Source organism: Bos indicus x Bos taurus, chromosome 13, assembly GCF_003369695.1.
Source record: "Bos indicus x Bos taurus breed Angus x Brahman F1 hybrid chromosome 13, Bos_hybrid_MaternalHap_v2.0, whole genome shotgun sequence".
NCBI lineage: Eukaryota > Metazoa > Chordata > Mammalia > Artiodactyla > Bovidae > Bos > Bos indicus x Bos taurus.
In genome coordinates this window covers 19,305,450-19,324,062 of record NC_040088.1, presented here as the reverse complement: position 1 = coordinate 19,324,062, position 18,613 = coordinate 19,305,450, and the positions used below count along the sequence as shown (strand labels likewise).

The window sequence follows — 18,613 nt, the reverse complement described above, 5'->3', positions numbered from 1 at the left end:
GTTAATATTCTAACTGAAACAGAATATACAATTCTTCACAAGTTAAAAAAGAAGCAGTTCTGGCCTTTCACTTTGTAGGCTCTCTATATAAAATATAGTCTATCACCAAATTATAAGGCTGCATTTACTCCCTCTAACAAAACCATAGTATTCTCTTTATGTACACATCTATATATACCTCTAGTCATTTATTAATTAACTCAGCAAATGTTCAATGAGCTCCTTTTTAGAACAAGGTAAAGTAGAAAAAGATTATAAATTTTTAAAAAATAAATAAATGCGACAGACAACACAGTAAGTAGACACCAGAGCTGAGGGAAAGGAGAGATATAGTCCCAGCCCTTAAGGAACAACCAATTTGGTGAGGAAGGAAGAGGAAACTACCTCCATCTCTCTCCTTTCTCACCTTGCTGCTCCTGTATTTTATGACCAGGCTTACTTTCCCAATGTACAGATTTCATTATGTCACTGCATAGCCAAGCACTTTTGATGACTTCCCATTACTTAATCAATTCTAAACTTCTCAGCCTCAAACTGAAGAGAATTCAAAGCCTTCTATGTATAGTATGCAGAGATTAAGAACACAGGCTTTGGAAATGGACTGCCTAGACTCATTCTCTATCAATTGTTAGTTCTATTTCTCAGTTTCCTTATCTACAAAAAGGGGATTAAAAATTAGTGCCTATCTCAAAGGGTTACTGTGAGGATAAAATGAAATGCCGCTTGTAAAATGCCTGGCACATTATCTGGCAAATGGTATGCATGCGAAAAATGAGAGCTACTTCTACTATTATTACTGTTGTTCAATCTCCACTTCCAGCCTCAACTTTAACAACATTCCTGTGACAATCCTGTTCTCCAATCAAACTAGACTCTTTACTATCTCTTAAACACCCATCTCTACATTCATGCTTTCCCTCAGCCTGGAAAAATACTGTCTCATCTTCAAGTTGTAAGATCCTAAACATTTTTGGCAATCCTGCTTAAAAGGTCTTCTCTTTCAGGTACCATCCTCCAATAGCCCAGCTCCATAACACATTATATATACACTCCACATGACACAAATCCTGGCTAAATTTATCCTTGTATTCTGCAGAGTTCTAGACCAGTGTACATGATAGGGTTCAATTTGCTGACAAATAAATAAATGCCTGTATTTCCTCTCTGTCATCCAAATAAATGCTCTCTTGGAAAACAGCTCCCTATCACAAGTAAAAAGATCTCTTCTGTAGTATTTCATAAAGCTGGTCAGCTATTTTCTATTACCAATGTGGTAATTTCTAATATAGTATCCAGCACATAGTAGATGCCTAAATATTCAATGATTTGAATTTCATCTCATCTTTTTTAACTTCAATGATCAATTTATTCATTATGACTAAGAATGACTCAATCTTAAAATGGAATTTAGTTTTTACCTGCCCCCAGACTCATCTATGGAGAAGGCAATGGCAACTCACTCCAATACTCTTGCCTGGAAAATCCCATGGACGGAGGAGCCTGGTAGGCTGCAGTCCATGGGGTCACTAAGAGTCGGGCACGACTGAACAACTTCACTTTGACTTTTCACTTTCATGCATTGGAGAAGGAAATGGCAACCTACTCCAGTATTCTTGCCTGGAGAATCCCAGGGACAGAGGAGCCTAGTGGGCTGCCGTCTATGGGGTCGCACAGAGTCTGACACAACCGAAGCGACTTAGCAGCAGCAGCAGCAAACTCATCTGTCAGTTTCTGGCCATCCTGACAATATCTCGATATGTCCCTTATTAGTTTGGGAGAAGTAATATATAAAACTTTGATAAAGTCAGAACTAGAAAACCAAATGCCTGTAGGGGATAAAGTAAATGAACAAAACAAGAGAGTACTAAAAACTGCAAAGAACTACAGGGAGGAGTTCCACTCCAGCAGATAGTCTAAGGCAGCAGCTAAAATTAAGCAGCCACCTGGAAGCATCTCCTGAAATACTTAGCATCTCAGCCATTCTCTTTCAATCTGAAAACTGAATAAAATCTACAACTGAGTCGAGCATACTGAGCTTCCACTCTTGCCTAGGAATCATAAATGAACAATGCTAAATAATAAGTAATAGCTAACATTATTGAGCATTTTCTAGATGCCACTCTGTTCTACATGTTATAAGAATTAGCTTCCTTAATCCTCACAACAACTCTCTTTTCCTTATTTTAAAGATTGGAAAACCAAGGCACAAAGCGGTTATGCAACGTGTCCAAGGTACACAATTCACAAACAATGGAGCTGGAAACAGGGCCTTCAATAGATTTCACCAAAAAGAGCTCACAGTATGAAGAAAGAGTACCATTCAATAAATGATGCTGGGATAATTAATTGTACATCAGAAAAAATGAAATGACTCTACCTCACACCACACACACATGTCAATTCCAGATAAGAGATCCAAACATAAAAGCAAAAAGATAATATAAAGAATAGCTTCAAAATCTTGGGAGAGAAAAAGATAAACTTGATTAAAATTCAAAACTTTTTAACAACTTAAAGAGATATAAAAACATTAGCAACAAACCAGGAAATGATATCTGCAATACATATAATCAACAAAAGGATTAATAATCAAAAAATATGAGGAAATCTTTTGAAAAAGACAACCCAATAGAAAAAAATGACAAAACAGGCCCCAGGAAGGTCTGTAAAACTGTAAAAACCTGGCAAGAACCGGTTGTCACACAGTGGACCCCAAAACAGTAAACCATGGCACCACTGACCAATATAAAATATTCAGGGATCTATGTCATGCTGCAGATACACAGAGCATGGGGAATCCGGCCAGAAAGACGGTGCCAAGATGGTTATTCTTCATCACATAAGAACTGGATGGTAAATCAGAAGTTTAATGTCCAACATTCAGACACACAGATCAGGAACTGGCAAATATCTTTGGTAAAGGGCCAGAAAGTAAATATTTTCAATTTTGTGAGCTATATATTCTCTGTCACAACTATTTAACCTGCCATTGCTAGTATGAAAGCAGACAAAAGCAATATGTAAATGAGTGTGCCGATGTTGCAATAAAACTTTATTTACATAAACAGGTGGTGGAACAGATTTGATGCATGGGCCACAGTCTGCCAAGACCTGACATTGATAGTTATGATTTCCCTACTCTAGGAATACTTTCCCAGTCTATTGACACATGATTTTCTTAAGCAATAAACGACATCACACTTGACAGCTGTGCACTGGCTTCCAAAAGTATTATTCTACAAAAAAAAACCTTTTTCCTTATTATCTGCAGCAATCCACACTCATTTTCCTTTCACTCCTTTTTTAAACCTCTTTGACTGCCACCCCAAACTAGAAATCTAAAAAATTCCCCTTCTTGCTCATCACTCACAATGTAATTATATCAACACTTGAAAATTCTAACTCTATTCAACGTGCCCAGCTTCTGCCTTGGTTCAGGCCCTCATTCCCTCATTACTTCTTTTCTGCTCTCCAATCCATCCTCCCTCCAAAACACATTCATTTATCTCCTAAAAATTAAACCTCATCGTAACTCCACTCCTTGAAAGCCTTGAATGCCTCTCTAAAAGCCAAGGATTCAGTCCAAATTCCTTAGCAAGGTCCTTCAACCCAGGTTCCAAACAACCTTCGCAGTCTCATCTCCAACCACTCTTTCACACACACACACTATGCTGCAGACACGTTCAATTACATTCCCTGAAAATGTATGTCCTTGCGTGAAAGCTCTTCTCTCTTCTGCATCTGGCAAACTCTTTTACCCTTCAGGACACATCTCAAGTCTCACTTATTTCCAAAGCCTTCCCTGATCCTAGAGCAGAGACTTGCCTACCTGTGTCCTAAGAACCTGACAGTTCTCCTTTGGCATTTAACATCCTGAACGGTCACTATTGACATGTTCACTTCTCTCATGGGACTGAATATCCAAAGTGAAAAGACCCTATCCTGCCTTAAAGACCTGTGACTCCTCACAGCCTATCATAATGGATGATATAAATAGATGTCTCAGCGAACAGTAAATGTCTGTTGAATGGAAGTCATCCTTTGTGGTTCCTTAACCTGGGATTCACAGATGGGAGTTCACAGACAGAATTCCGGGGGAAGGGGGGGAGGGGCTGTGAACTTGGACAGGAAAAAAATTACTTTATTTTCACTAACTTCTAATTGAAGTTACCATTTTATTCAAATATGAACATAGGCAGTAAGCCATTCTTGTATTAGCAGATCTGTGATTCTACTACTGTAATCACAGATATCTTTATATCATATTATAGTTATTGCAGATATCTTAAAGAATTATGTTCATTTGATATAATTATCAGACCCACCACTAGATCTAATTTCTTAATTTGCTGATAAAGAAGTATATCTATATTACATCACAATTTGTATATTGCAGTAACTGCATTTCAATACAATTGGTTTCTCTATAACCCCATGTATTTTGTTTTATGCAATTAAAAATATTATTCTGAAAGGGATCCATAAGCTTTGCTAGACTGCCAACAAAGGTCCATCTAGTCAAAGCTATAGTTTTTCCAGTAGTCATGTACAGAGAGAGTTGGACCGAAAGGAAGCCTGAGCACCGAAGAATTGATGCTTTCCAACTGTGGTACTGGAAAAGACTCTGGAGAGACCCTTTGAGTGCAAGGAGATTAAACCAGTCAATCCTAAAGGAAATCAATCCTGAACATTCACTGGAAAGACTGATGTTGAAGCTCCAATCCTTTGGACACCTAATGCCAAGAGCTAACTCACTGGAAAAGACCCTGATGCTGGGAAAGATTTGAGGGCAGGGGGAGAAGAGGGCGACAGTGGATGAGATGGTTGGATGGCATCATCAACACATTGTACAGGAATCTGAGAAACTCTGGGAGATAATGAAGGACAGGGAAGCCTGGAATGCTGCAGTCCATGGGGTGGCAAAGAGATGGACACAACTTAGTGACTGAACAACAAAAAACGGGCCCATGGTACAGACAAGATGAGGCTTTCCTGCATTAGATAGACCCAAAACAAATGAATCATGTTGCTGAATAAGGATACTAAACATATATTAAAAATATCATTGCTATGCACTCATCTCACACGCTAGTAAAGTAATGTTCAAAATTCTCCAAGCCAGGCTTCAGCAATATGTGAACCATGAACTTCCTGATGTTCAAGCTGGTTTTAGAAAAGGCAGAGGAACCAGAGATCAAATTGCCAACATCCGCTGGATCATGGAAAAAGCAAGAGAGTTCCAGAAAAACATCTATTTCTGCTTTATTAACTATGCCAAAGCCTTTGACTGTGTGGATCACAATCAACTGTGGAAAATTCTGAAAGAGATGGGAATACCAGACCACCTGATCTGCCTCCTGAGAAATTTGTATGCAGGTCAGGAAGCAACAGTTAGAACTGGACATGGAACAACAGACTGGTTCCAAATAGGAAAAGGAGTACGTCAAGGCTGTATATTGTCACCCTGTTTATTTAACTTATATGCAGAGTACATCATGAGAAACGCTGGACTGGAAGAAACACAAGCTGGAATCAAGATTGCCGGGAGAAATATCAATAACCTCAGATATGCAGATGACACCACCCTTATGGCAGAAAGTGAAGAGGAACTCAAAAGCCTCTTGATGAAGGTGAAAGTGGAGAGTGAAAAAGTTGGCTTAAAGCTCAACATTCAGAAAACGAAGATCATGGCATCCGGTCCCACCACTTTATGGGAAATAGATGGGCAAACAGTGGAAACAGTGTCAGACTTTATTTTTCTGGGCTCCAGAATCACTGCAGATGGTGACTGCAGCCATGAAATTAAAAGACGCTTACTCCTTGGAAGGAAAGTTATGACCAACCTAGATAGCATATTCAAAAGCAGAGACATTACTTTGCCAACAAAGGTTCGTCTAGTCACGGCTATGGTTTTTCCTGTGGTCATGTATGGATGTGACAGTTGGACTGTGAAGAAGGCTGAGCGCTGAAGAACTGATGCTTCTGAACTGTGGTGTTGGAGAAGACTTTTGAGAGTCCCTTGGACTGCAAGGAGATCCAACCAGTCCATTCTGAAGGAGATCAGCCCTGGGATTTCTTTGGAAGGAATGATGCTAAAGCTGAAACTCCAGTATTTTGGCCACCTCACGTGAAGAGTTGACTCATTGGAAAAGACTCTGATGCTGGGAAGGATTGGGGACAAGAGGAGAAGGGGACGACAGAGGATGAGGTGGCTGGATGGCATCACTGACTCAATGGACTGAGTCTGAGTGAACTCCGGGAGTTGGTGATGGACAGGGAGGCCTGGCGTGCTGCGATTCATGGGGTCGCAAAGAGTTGGACACGACTGAGCGAGCGACTGATCTGATCTGATCTGATGAACATCTTCATAACCTTTTTGCTGAAAGTCTTTTTTGATTATATGGGGCCCTGGGACAACTCTAACAAAACTGAGAATTCTCTCATAGCCCATGGGGACTTTGAACTCTTCTATCATGATCGAATTTTAATTACAGTCATGATAGAGATCCATTGTTCACTGTTACCTTTCAGGCTTTTTGTGTCCCTTTGCTGTACAGTAAACACCTAGCAAAGAAGGAGCATCTCTTAAGACTCTATTTAAAGATACAAGTCAAAAAGATTCTGAAGATAACTTCTTCGCACAAACAGAAGTACACTAGAGATTACCAAATAGCTAGTTATCTATACTTTTCTCCTATCCCCCTCAGTTTTTGTACTGACAAACTCAATACAAAAAGAACTTACTTAGTAGTTCTTTGATATATGCTGCCATACTTGACTTTTTAATACTTTTCGCCCGCCTGGCAAATTCCTCTAAGGCGGTTGTGTTGAATAAGGAGGCAACAGGCCTGAGTTCTAGTACTACTTCTGCCATTTACTGGTTAGATCTTGAGAAGTCAACTTTACTTTTCTGAGTCTCAGCTAAAATAACTACATAATCTGAAATCACTACAAGATCTAAGGCCTTTGCAGTTTTCACACATTTAATCCTTTACCATTCTCACGGCTTCAATAACGCCTTTCTGATGACCTCCCCAGGTGACACTGCTCTTAAAAAACAGTGGGCTGTCCCCTTCCTAGGAAGACACCTTGGGTCACCGCCCACAAACAGCCGGGTCCCTCCTTTTAAAGACACACACACAAACTCCCTAAGTTGATGAAGGCTCTCTCTCTTCTTGCCAACCAGTTCCACTCTGCATTCTTTTGCTGGCCAGCTCCTGCACCCAAACCTCAATCCCCCTTCTCTCTCTTCTTCATCAAAGCCTTACTTTTTCTGTTGCTCTTGCCAATGCGGAGTGCAGGATCCTGGGGGCACATACGTCCTCAGTCCCTTGGGAGTTACACGGACTTGCTCCGCAACTCTAACGACTAGACCAGTCTGATATTCGCCTCTGTACCGAAAGGGACCCATTTCCAATCAACCCTTTCACCACCACCACCCCGCCCCCCGCAAAGAACTGTCCCAGCCCTGACAGCCTGGGCTCAAATCCCACGCCCCGCCGCGCCCTGCCGGCCTGGGGTCCTGAACATGGACCACGACCTAATCCAGCTCCAGTTCCTGCTCCCCAAGCCCCACGGATCCCGGTCCCGATCCAGTTTGGATCCAGCGACCCTTCTCGGCGACCCCGGCCACGACCCCACGTCCGACTCCCTCCAGTTCCTCAGGCCTGGAGCGCCACCCCGTGCAGACCCCGGCCGGCTCAGCACTCCCTCAGCTCCCGGACACCGAGTCCCGCACCCTCCCCACCAATGCCGGGCCCCCAGCGGTCCCCAGCGCCCGCGCCCGCAGGCCCCGGGCCCGCTCCCCAACATGGCGACGGGGACACGAGCGCGGCGGGCGGGCGGGGCGGCTACGGGCCGGGACCGCACAGGGGCCGTGCTCCACGGTCCGCCGGCGCCATTTTCCCGCGTCGGGCCCGGGCGGCGCCTCCTTCCCGCGGAGCCAGCCGGGCCGGCACCGCGGACGCCCGGCGGGCCCACCCCTTACGGGCCCGCGTCGCCGTCAGCTCACCTGAGCGCGGCCCCGGCCCTCCCGGGCGGGCCTCGGAGCACCGGCCCGGGCCGTGCGTGCCCGCGGCCCTCCGTGTGTCTGTCGGTCCGTCCTCGCGTGCGCCCGTCTATCCGGCCGTCGGCGCCCGGCCGCCCGCAGCCCGACCCGGCTGGGCCTCAGGGAGCCGGCGGGGAGGGGGATGGGCCGGACCGGGTCGGGGAGGGAGGGGGAGGGAGGGAGAGAGGGTGGGAGCGCGGGAGAGGGCGGGGCAGGGCGGGGGCGGGGCCTTGGCCACGTGACCAAACGTCCCCGAGCGCGCGGGGCCGAGCGCGCGCCAGCTCGGTTGGGTGCAGAGCTCGGAGCCGGGATATGAGATTGTTTGTCTCCTGGAGCTGTAATATTGCCAGTGGCTGCTGCTCCCATCTTGGAGTCACTGCACAGCCGTATGGGAACCCTCTAAGCTGAGTGTTCTTGGGCAAGTCAACTCTCCAATCCTCAGTTTATGCACCTGAGATATGGATATAATAATAGTCTTTGCAAAGAGGAAATTAGGGAAAGCATGGAAAGCCCTTGGCACAGTGCCTGATACATAGTATCTAATAATGCTAATGATGATAAAGATCATCTTTAGCCTTTATTACTGATGTCTGCCTGTAAGTCCCATCACTGTGACACTAGCAGACTCAGTGGGTACAAGAGAGTGTGGCCCTTTCCCCCTCTTCCTAAATGTAGGGAGGCCTCCCAAGCACTGGGCTTGATGCCTGTCCTAAAGGCCTGGATTCAGATCTGGCTTTCACTCTCGATAGCTGTGTAATTTTCCTTTGTCTCAACTTCAACTTCCTCATCTGTGAAATGGGAGTTAAGGGTCTATTACAAGCATCCTGTTAGATAGATAAGCAGGGGATTCTTAGCTGATTATACAGCTCAGGCATATTGGTCTCATCTAAGAAAAATCAGAGTCGTTTCATTCCACCAATATATTTATTGAGCACACACTATGTGCTTGGAGTGGTGCAGTAGCCCTCTAAGGCCAGTCCACATTCTCCCTGGCTCCCCTCCAACCTATTCTCCACCCTGCTGTCAGAGCAATATTTCTAAGTCAAAAATCTGATCATGTCTCTCCTCTATTTAAAACTATTTGATGGTTCATAATGGAGAAGGCAATGGCACCCCACTCCAGTACTCTTGCCTGGAAAATCCCATGGACAGAGGAGCCTGGTAGGCTGCAGTCCATGGGGTCGCTAAGAGTCGGACAGGACTGAGCGACTTCACTTTCACTTTTCACTTTCATGCATTGGAGAAGGAAACGGCAACCCACTCCAGTATTCTTGCCTGGAGAATCCCAGTGACGGGGGAGCCTAGTGGGCTGCCGTCTGTGGGGTTGCACAAAGTCGGACACGACTGAAGCGACTTAGCAGTAGCAGCAGCAGCAGTGCTCTTATGATAAAGGCCAAATAGATGTCTCACTCTTGCCCTTCCCATATCGCCAGGCTTATCTCCTAGCACTCTTTAACTCTCTCTGGACTGTAAGTACATTGATCTCCACATTCTGTACTTCCTTCCTTCTTAGGATCCTTGCACATGCTGATCGGTCCATCTGGTGTGCTCCCCCTCCTCATTAGATAATTTGTCAGCCTTCGGATCCCTGCTCAAACATCACTACCCCAAGGACACCTTCTCTGAGGATTCTTTAGGCAAGTTCTCTTGCTTGTTCTCAATAGGACTCATTAGGTCGTTTATCACCTGTCTTCTCGAGGCTGGTGACCTCATTAGGAGGGAGAGTTTATCCATCTTGTTTACCACCGTTTTCTCAGCACATAGTACAGGGCCTGGCACAGAGCATATGTCCAGTAAATATTTGTTGTGTGTGAATCCTGAGAATGGTGGTGGACCCTAAAGGCCAGAGAAAAATAAAAGAGAACCACAGGCAGCCAAAAGGGCACCTTGGACACTTGAGCCCAAGAAATTAACACCAAGAGGGTTTACAAGAGCCTGGAAAAAAAATTTTAAGCTTTTTATTCTTTTAGAAAATGGAGTATGATTTACATACAGGAAAATGCAAACATCTTAAGTGTACACCTGGTACATTTTTACCTGTATTCCTGTTTACCACCACAGTTATCATTTTAACTTCAAAAAGTTAAATATAGAATTACCATCTGATCCAGAAATACTACTTCTGGATATTTACCCCAACAAAGTAGAAGCAGGGACTTAAACAGATATTTGTACACTCATGTTCACAGCAGCATTATTCACTATAGCCAAAAGGTAGAAGCAGGCTGTATATCTGTCAGATGAATGGATAAACAAAATGCAGCATACACATACAATGTAACATTAGCCTTGTCAGTCACCAAAGACCAACTACTATGTGATTCTCCATACGAGGACCCTGAAAAAGAAAGCTGAAACTGTTGGTGGCTCAGTCGTGTTCGGCTCTTTGTAGCCTTCCAGGCTCCTCTGTCCGTAGGATTTCCCAGCAAGAATATTGGAGTGGGTTGCCATTTCCTTCTCCAGGGGATCTTTCTGACCCAGGAATCAAACCCGGGTCTCCTGCATCGCAGGCAGATTCTTCACTGACTAAGCGACAAGGGAAGCCCCTATTAGCTGTGTGACTTCAGGTAAATCTGGAGTTCTTATCTTAAGGATGATACAACTTGGACCAAAAGGAGAAAAATGACTCGTCCCACAGGGTCCGAAGTACTTTTTCCCTTTGTTTTTAAATCCTTACATGGTTTTTGTTCCCAAAAGACTATAAACTCTATTTTTGTAGTATCATAGCCTGTAATATAACTTAACATTTTTGTGCTACAATTGCCTCATCTGTAAGGTGCAGATAATAAGGGTACCTTACAGGATCAGACACTAAAGAATCTGCCTGCAATGCAGGAGACCCAGGTTCAATCCCTGGGTGGGGAAGATCCCTTGGCGAACGGAACGGCTACCCGCTCCAGTATTCTTGCCTGGAGAATCCCACGAACAGAGGAGCCTGGTGGGCTACAGTCCATGGGCTCGCAAAGAGTCAGACACAACTGAGTGACTTTCAGTTCAGTCCAGTTCATTCGCTCAGTCGTGTCTGATTCTTTGCGACCCCATGGACTGCACCATGCCAGGCTTCCCTGTCCATCACCAACCCCCAGAGCTTACTCAAACTCGTGTCCATAGCGTTGGTGATGCCATCCAACCATCTCATCCTCTGTCGTCTCCTTCTCCTCTTGCCTTCAATCTTTCCCAGCATCAGGGTCTTTTCCAATGAGGCAGTTCTTCACATCAGGTGGCCAAAGTATAGGAGTTTCAGCTTCAGCATCAGTCCTTCCAATGAATATTCAGGACTGATTTCTTTTAGGATGAACTAGTTGGATCTCCTTGCAGTCCAAGGGACTCTCAAGAGTCTTCTCCAACACCACAGTTCAAAAGCATCACTTCACTTCCACTTCACTTCAAAATGAATTAGTAGATACAAAATGTTTAGAACAGTGACTAGCACTTATGATAGCCTCAATAAGCAACAGACTACCTGAGGCCGCTGAAGAGGTTATCAGGCTGTTTCATAGAATTCTTTGAGCAAGAAAAGCAGCCCTGAGATATCCAGGACTGTTCTGGATTCAGATTTAGATAAAGAGAAAGTGTCAGATGCTCTGCTGCTGCTGCTAAGTCGCTTCAGTCGTGTCCGACTCTGTGCGACCCCATAGACGGCAGCCCACAAGGCTCCACCGTCCCTGGGATTCTCCAGGCAAGAACACTGGAGTGGGTTGCCATTTCCTTCTCCAATGCATGAAAGTGAAAAAATAAAGTGAAGTCGCTCAGTCGTGTCTGACTCCTAGCGACCCCATGGACTGAGGCCCACTAGGCCCCTCTGTCCATGGGATTTTCCAGGCAAGAGTAGTGGAGTGGGTTGCCGTTACCTTCTCAGTCGTATGCAATTCTTTGTGACCCATGGACTGTATGTTGGCTGCCAGGCTGCTCTGTCCATGGAATTCCAGCCAAGAATACTGAAGTGGATTGCCATTTCCTTTTCCAGGGGATCTTCCTGACCCAGGGATCAAAACTGGGTCTCCTGCACTGCAGACAGATTCTTTACTGTTTGATCCACCAAGGAAGTCCAATAGGTAAAGAGAAAGCAAATCAATTATTCTTTGAGGTGAACAATTTGGCTTTTTTTTTAAATTGGAGGATAGTTGTTTTACAATGTTGTGTTAGTTTCTGCTGTACAACTACATGAATCAGCTATAAGTATACATATCTGCCCTCCCTTTTGAGCCTCCCTCCCACCCCACCATCCCACCCAGCTAGGTCATCACAGAGCCGGGAGCTGAGCTCCCTTTGTTATACAGCAGCTTCCCACCAGGTATCTATTTACACTTTGTAGTGTATATATGTCAGTGCCAATCTCTCAGTTTGTCCCATTCTCTCCTTCCCACTCTGTGACCACAAGTCTGTTCTTTATGTCTGCATCTCTACTTTTGCCCTACAAATAAGTTCATCAGTACCATTTTATTAGATTCCATATATATGTGTTAGGGCTTCCCTCGTACCTCAGTCGGTCAAGAATCTGCCTGCAATGCAGGAGACTTGGGTTCAATTCCTGGGTCGGAAAGGTACCCTGGAGAAGGAAATGGCAACCCACTCCAGTATTCTTGCCTGGAGAATTCCATGGACAGAGGAGCCCGGTAGGCTACATAGTCCATGCAGTCGCAAGGGTCGGACACGACTTAGCGACCAAACCACAACCACCATGTATATATGTGTTAATGTAGGATATTTGTTTTTCTCTTTCTGACTTACTTTGATCGGCATTTTTTGAACATCTATTTTCATGTTTGTCCAATGGGCTTAAGCTTTGCAGTGGTAAGACTGATAGTGAACACTAGAACCATGTCTTTAAGAACAACATCAAACAGAAAAAAAAAAAAGACTAAAACCTACTAGAGAGCATCAACATGCTACTGTCTGTGGGATTCATCACGATGGTGCCAAATGGCAAGGTTATCACATTTGGTTAAGCAAGTTGTGTCTTACTGGAGGATATCACATGTAAGTGGATGCCACTCACTGGTACACACTGTAATGTAAACCTTTATTGTGGTAATTTACCAGTAGATGGCAGTAATGTGCCTTATTATTACGAAATCAATTCAGTTTTCAGACAATAGGAAATAAAGTGTCTTGAAGAGGGATAAAAATTTTGAAAAGTAGAATACACAATCGAAAAAAATGAAAGAGTATCAAGAAGATACCAAAAAAAGGGAGAAATATTCTAGGACTTATAAAACCTGATTTCAAAAATATTCTGAAAATTTTAAACATTATATTAGCATATAACATAAAGACGTGAAAATACACAACTCATAAGTGTAAAGCCTGATGATTTTTCACAAAATGAACACACATGTCCAGTTCAGTTCAGTTCAGTCGCTCAGTCGTGTCCTACTCTTTGCAACCCGTGGACTGCAGCATGCCAGGCCTCCCTATCGATCACCAACTCCTGGAGTTTACCCAAACTCTTATCCATTGAGTTGGTGATGCCATCCAACCACCTCCATCCTCTGTTGTCCCCTTTTCCTCCCGCCTTCAATCTTTCCAAGCATCAGTGTCTTTTCCAATGAGTCAGTTCTATGCATCAGGTGGCCAAAGTATTGGAGTTTCAGCTTCAACATCAGTCCTTCCAGTGAACACTCAGGACTGATCTCCTTGAGGATGGACTGGTTGGATCTCCTTGCTGTCCAGGGGACTCTCAAAAGTCTTCTTCAACACTGCAATTCAAAAGCATCAATTCTTCAGTGCTTGGCTTTCTTTATAGTCCAACTCTCACATCCATAGTTGACTATTGGAAAAACCATAGCTTTGATTAGACGGAGCTTTGTTGGCAAAGTAATGTCTCTGCTTTTTAATATGGGTCTAGACTGGTCATAACTTTCCTTCCAAGGAGTAAGTGTCTTTTAATTTCATGGGGGCAGTCACCATCTGCAGTGATTTTGGAGCCCTCCAAAATAAAGTCTGCCACTGTTTCCACCGTTTCCCCATCTATTTCTCATGAAGTGATGGGACCGGATGTCCAACTAACATCCAAATCAAGAAACAGAACATTTGAGCCCCACAAAAGCTCGTTTGTTCTCCTTTTCCACACCTCTGAGGGTAAATAGTATTCTGACTTTTAACTTCATAGATTAGGTTTATCAGGTATTAAATTTTATGTAAATGGAAGCATATAAAATGTGCTCTTTTGAGTCTGCCTTCTTTTGCTCAATTTTGTGCTTTTGAGATTCTTCTATATTGTTGCAGGTGGTTGTAGTTGGTTCCATTTCATTGCTACATACAGTTCCTTATTTTAATTTGGCACAATTTATCCCTTCTACTGATGATGAGCATTTCAGTTTTCACTGTAGGTCAACTTTTAATAGTACTACTCTGAACCTTCTTGCCTATGTATTTGAGTAAACACATGTATAATTTTTGCTAGATTTATACCTAGGACTATGATTGCTCAGTCCAGGAGAAATATCAGTTACCTCAGATATGCAGATGACATCATCCTTATGGCAGAAAGTGAAGAGGAACTAAAGAGCCTCTTGATGAAAATCAAAGTGGAGAGTGAAATAGCTGGCTTAAAACTCAATGCTCAAAAAATGAAGATCATGGCATCCAGTCCCATCACTTCATGGCAAATAGATGGAAAAACAATGGAAACAGTGACAGACTTTTCTTGGGCTCCAAAATCACTGCAGATGGTGACTGCAGCCATGAAATTAAAAGATGCTTGCTCCTTGGAAGGAAAGCTATGACAGACCTAGACAGCATATTACAAAGCAGACATTACTTTGCTGACAAAGGTCTGTCTAGTCAAAGCTCTTGTTTTTCCAGTAGTCATGTATGCATGTGATAGTTGGGCCATAAAGAAAGCTAACCACCAAAGAATTTATGCTTTTGAACTGTGGTGTTGGAGAAGACTCTTGAGAGTCCCTAGGACCGCATGGAGGTCAAACCAGTCAATCCTAAAGGAAATCAGTCCTGAAAATTCATTGGAAGGACTGATGCTGAAGCTGAAACGCCAATACTTTGGCCATCTGATGTGAAGAACTGACTCATTGGAAAAGACTCTGATGCTGGAAAGGATTGAAGGCAAGAGGAGAAGGGGACGACAGAGGATAAGATGGTTGGATGGCATCACCGACTCTATGGACGTGAGTTTGAGTAAACTCTGGGAGTTGGTGATAGACAGGGAAGCCTAGCATGCTGCAGTCCATGGGGTCGCAAAGAGTCAGACACGACTGAGTGACTGAACTGAAGTGAGCTGAACCAGGTCTTAGTTATAGCATGTGGGATCTAGTTTCCTGTGAGGTGAAAAGTCGCTCAGTCGTGTGCAACTCTTTGACTCCATGGACTATACAGTCCATGGAATTCTCCAGGCGAGGATACTGGAGTGGGTAGCCTTTCCCTTCTCCAGGGGATCTTCCCAACCCAGGGATCAAACCGGGGTCTCCTGCATTGCAGGCGGATTCTTTACCAACTGAGCTATCAGGGAGGCCGCTAGTTCCCTGACCAGGGATCAAACCCAAGCCCTCTGCACTGGGAGCACAGAATCTTAGCTACTAAACCACCAGGGAAGTCCCCTTTATCAGGTATTTGGTTGCAAACATCTTTTTCATTTTGGGGGTTGTCTTTTCACTCTTTTGATAAGTGTCCTTTGATGGGCAAAAATTTTAAATTTTGATGGTTTAGTTTACCTACTTTTTTCTTCCGTTGTTTGTGCTTTTGTTTGTCATAGATCCAAAGTCATGAAGATTTACTTCAGTGTTTCTTTCTGAGAGTTTTATAGTTTTAGGTCTTACATTTAGCTCTTTGATACACTATGAGTTATTTTATGTATATGATGTGAGTTAAGGGCCAAACTTCATTCTTTTGTCAGTCAATATTTAGTTGTATTAGCATAGTTTGTTGAAGAGCCTATTTTTTTTCCATTGAATGATCTCGGCATCCTTGTGAAAAGTCAAGATAGATTGATCATAGGTAGATGGGTTTATTTCTGAACTCTCAATTCTATTCCATTGATGTATTCATCCTCCTGCCGGTAGCACAGTGTTTTGATTCCTGTAACTTTGTCGTATAGTAAGTTTTGAAGTCAGGAAGCTTCGTATCTTAACTAAGATATGAAGGAAATACCTAAAATACCCAACTTAAGAAGTAAATGGGTATATCCTGGAGTTATTTTAGGTTGGAGAGAATATCTTAAAAATTCTTTAAATTTCCAAGTTTATTTTTTCTTTATTTCATAGTCAGCTAAAGTTAGCTTCTCAGTATGAAGTAAATTTATGCTTTCTATTTTGAACTGTGGTATTGGAGAAGACTGTTGAGAGTCCCTTGGACTGCAAGGAGATCCAACCAGTCCATCCTCAAGGAGATCAGTCCTGGGTGTTCATTGGAAGGACTGATTTTGAAGCTGAAACTCCAATACTTTGGCCACCTGATGCGAAGAGCTGAGTCATTTGAAAAGACCCCGATGATGGGAAAGATTGAGGGCAGGAGGAGAAGGGGACGACAGAGGATGAGATGGTTGGATGGCATCACTGACTCCATGGACATGAGTTTGAGCAAGCTCCGGGAGTTGGTGATGGACAGGGAGGCCTGACATGCTGTAGTTCATGGGGTTGCAAAGAGTCGGACGTGACTGAGCGACTGAACTGAACTGATGGTAGATCAAGAGAGTAAAACCTGAATAAAGTAAAAATAATTAAGAAAATAACGTCCAGGCAAACCTTGTCTGTCTTCCTCATCAGTGTTCCCAGTGCGTCAGGCAGTGTATGGCACAGAGTAGACACTTAAGAAAATATTCATGAAATAAAATATGATATTTCATATACTGAGTGAGGAAGCAGACTTTCCAAGATATCAGAATTTTGGTTTGATAAATAAGAATTGTTCCACTTGACAAGTCTTTTATTCAAAGCTGTCCTATCATTATTTGTATATTTAAGAAATAAAATGACCCCAAGATGCCCATGTAACCCCCCAAAACCTGCTGCATGGAGGTCCTGTAACATCAACGTAGGAGAGTTGGTATGACCACAGGTGTTACTCAAACATTTAAAGATATCAGGACAAGGATAATCAAAACTTCATTGGAAACCACCCAAATATCCATCAATAGGAAACCAGTTAAAATGTTTAATGAACTATGATGAATCATTATAAATTATCAGGTAAATCTATATATCTTGATATTGACATGAAAAAATGTCCATGTTATATAGGTAAGTGAAAAAAAAAAAACAAAGATGTTGTAGACACTTCGACTTACATAATCCCGTTTTTACTTTTAAAAACAGTGAGGGACTTCCCTGGTGGCCAGTGGTTAAGACTTCAAGCTCCCAATGCAGGGGGCCCAGTTTGATCTCTCATCAGGGAACTAAGACCCAATGCAGCCAAATAAATAAAACATTATTTAAAAAATAAATAAATAGAACGATGATGTATGTGATAGCTACAGAAAAAAGTAGTTGGAGGAATATGTGAGATTTTTGGAGAAGTTGGAGGAATATGTGAGGAACAGTGAGATTATTGAAAAGTTGAGATTTTGAGGGCATGGATCACTTATATGCTTATGACATGTGTGATATTTGAATGACTGGTGTATCTGTAATCAGATAAAGTAATAAAGTTTTTTTCAAAGAAGAGAGGGACATGATCTTTGGAGTCAAACAAACTGCTTTTATATCATGGATCTGCCAGCTATCAGCTGGGTGACCTTGGACAAGTTATTTCATGTCTCTGAACCACAATTTTCGTATACAATAAAATGGAGAAATTAGTTTCAGCCTCATAAGAATGTTGTGCTGACCTTAACAGTTTCATCACATACTTTCATTCTCTCAGTATATTCTAGAATAGAGGTTGACAAACTATTGTCCTTAGGCCAAATTGGACCCTGTTTTTCTAAAATAAAGTTTTATGGATTACAGACACAGCCAACTGTTTAAGCAAAGATGAGTAAATACTGTAAGGACCAGATGGCTTGAAAGACTGAAATATTCGTATCTGGCCCTTTGCAGAAAAAGTCTGCTGAGTGATCCCTGCTCTAGGAAGAGTACACTGGTGCTCTTTCACCTCTTCACCATGGAATGTTTGCATTTACTGCTCTCTTTGTCTAAAATGACATTCCCACACCCCGCATCTAATACTTTCTGTCAATCTTGCTCATCTCATTATCTGGAGGAAGCTGATCCCACTCCAAAACAGAACAAAATTACCTTTCCTATTGTACTTCCTCATAGCTTTCCTCATAGACCGTATCATGATGGCAATTACCCTAATTATCTGGGTCCTTACTTATTTAACGTTTGACTTCCCCTATAGACTGAAAATCCACAAACAAAAATTTGTCTGTTTTGTTTTTTTCAATCCTGAATCTCCAGTGCTTAACAAAGTACCTGTAACATAATGGGTAGATAACATTCATGCATGAATGATATAACCTGTAAAATGTATTTATTATCTGATATATACTGTGTAAAGTATGCTTTATAACAAACAGTTTACCTAGTAGATGTTCAAATGGTTAAGAGCATAGATTAGGAGTTCAATATCCTGAGACTGAATCCCAAGTCTTCCATTTAATACAGGAGG

The 18,613-nt window shown here is 42.8% G+C and overlaps 1 protein-coding gene across 10 annotated transcripts in view; it reads right to left on the bottom strand.

Annotated features, from left to right (window-relative positions):
- Nucleotides 1-8,204, bottom strand: part of NCOA6 (nuclear receptor coactivator 6) — a 96,397-nt gene extending 88,193 nt beyond the window's left edge. For 8 of the 10 annotated variants that reach the window (XM_027558738.1, XM_027558740.1, XM_027558737.1 and 5 more), the window contains exon 1: nucleotides 8,012-8,201. The gene's annotated coding sequence lies outside the window, so the exon portion shown is untranslated. Of the gene's footprint in view, nucleotides 1-8,011 lie in introns of all 10 variants that reach the window. The other 2 variants (XM_027558747.1, XM_027558745.1) reach the window with 2 other exon arrangements.
- Between the last annotated feature and the right edge of the window lie 10,409 nt (nucleotides 8,205-18,613).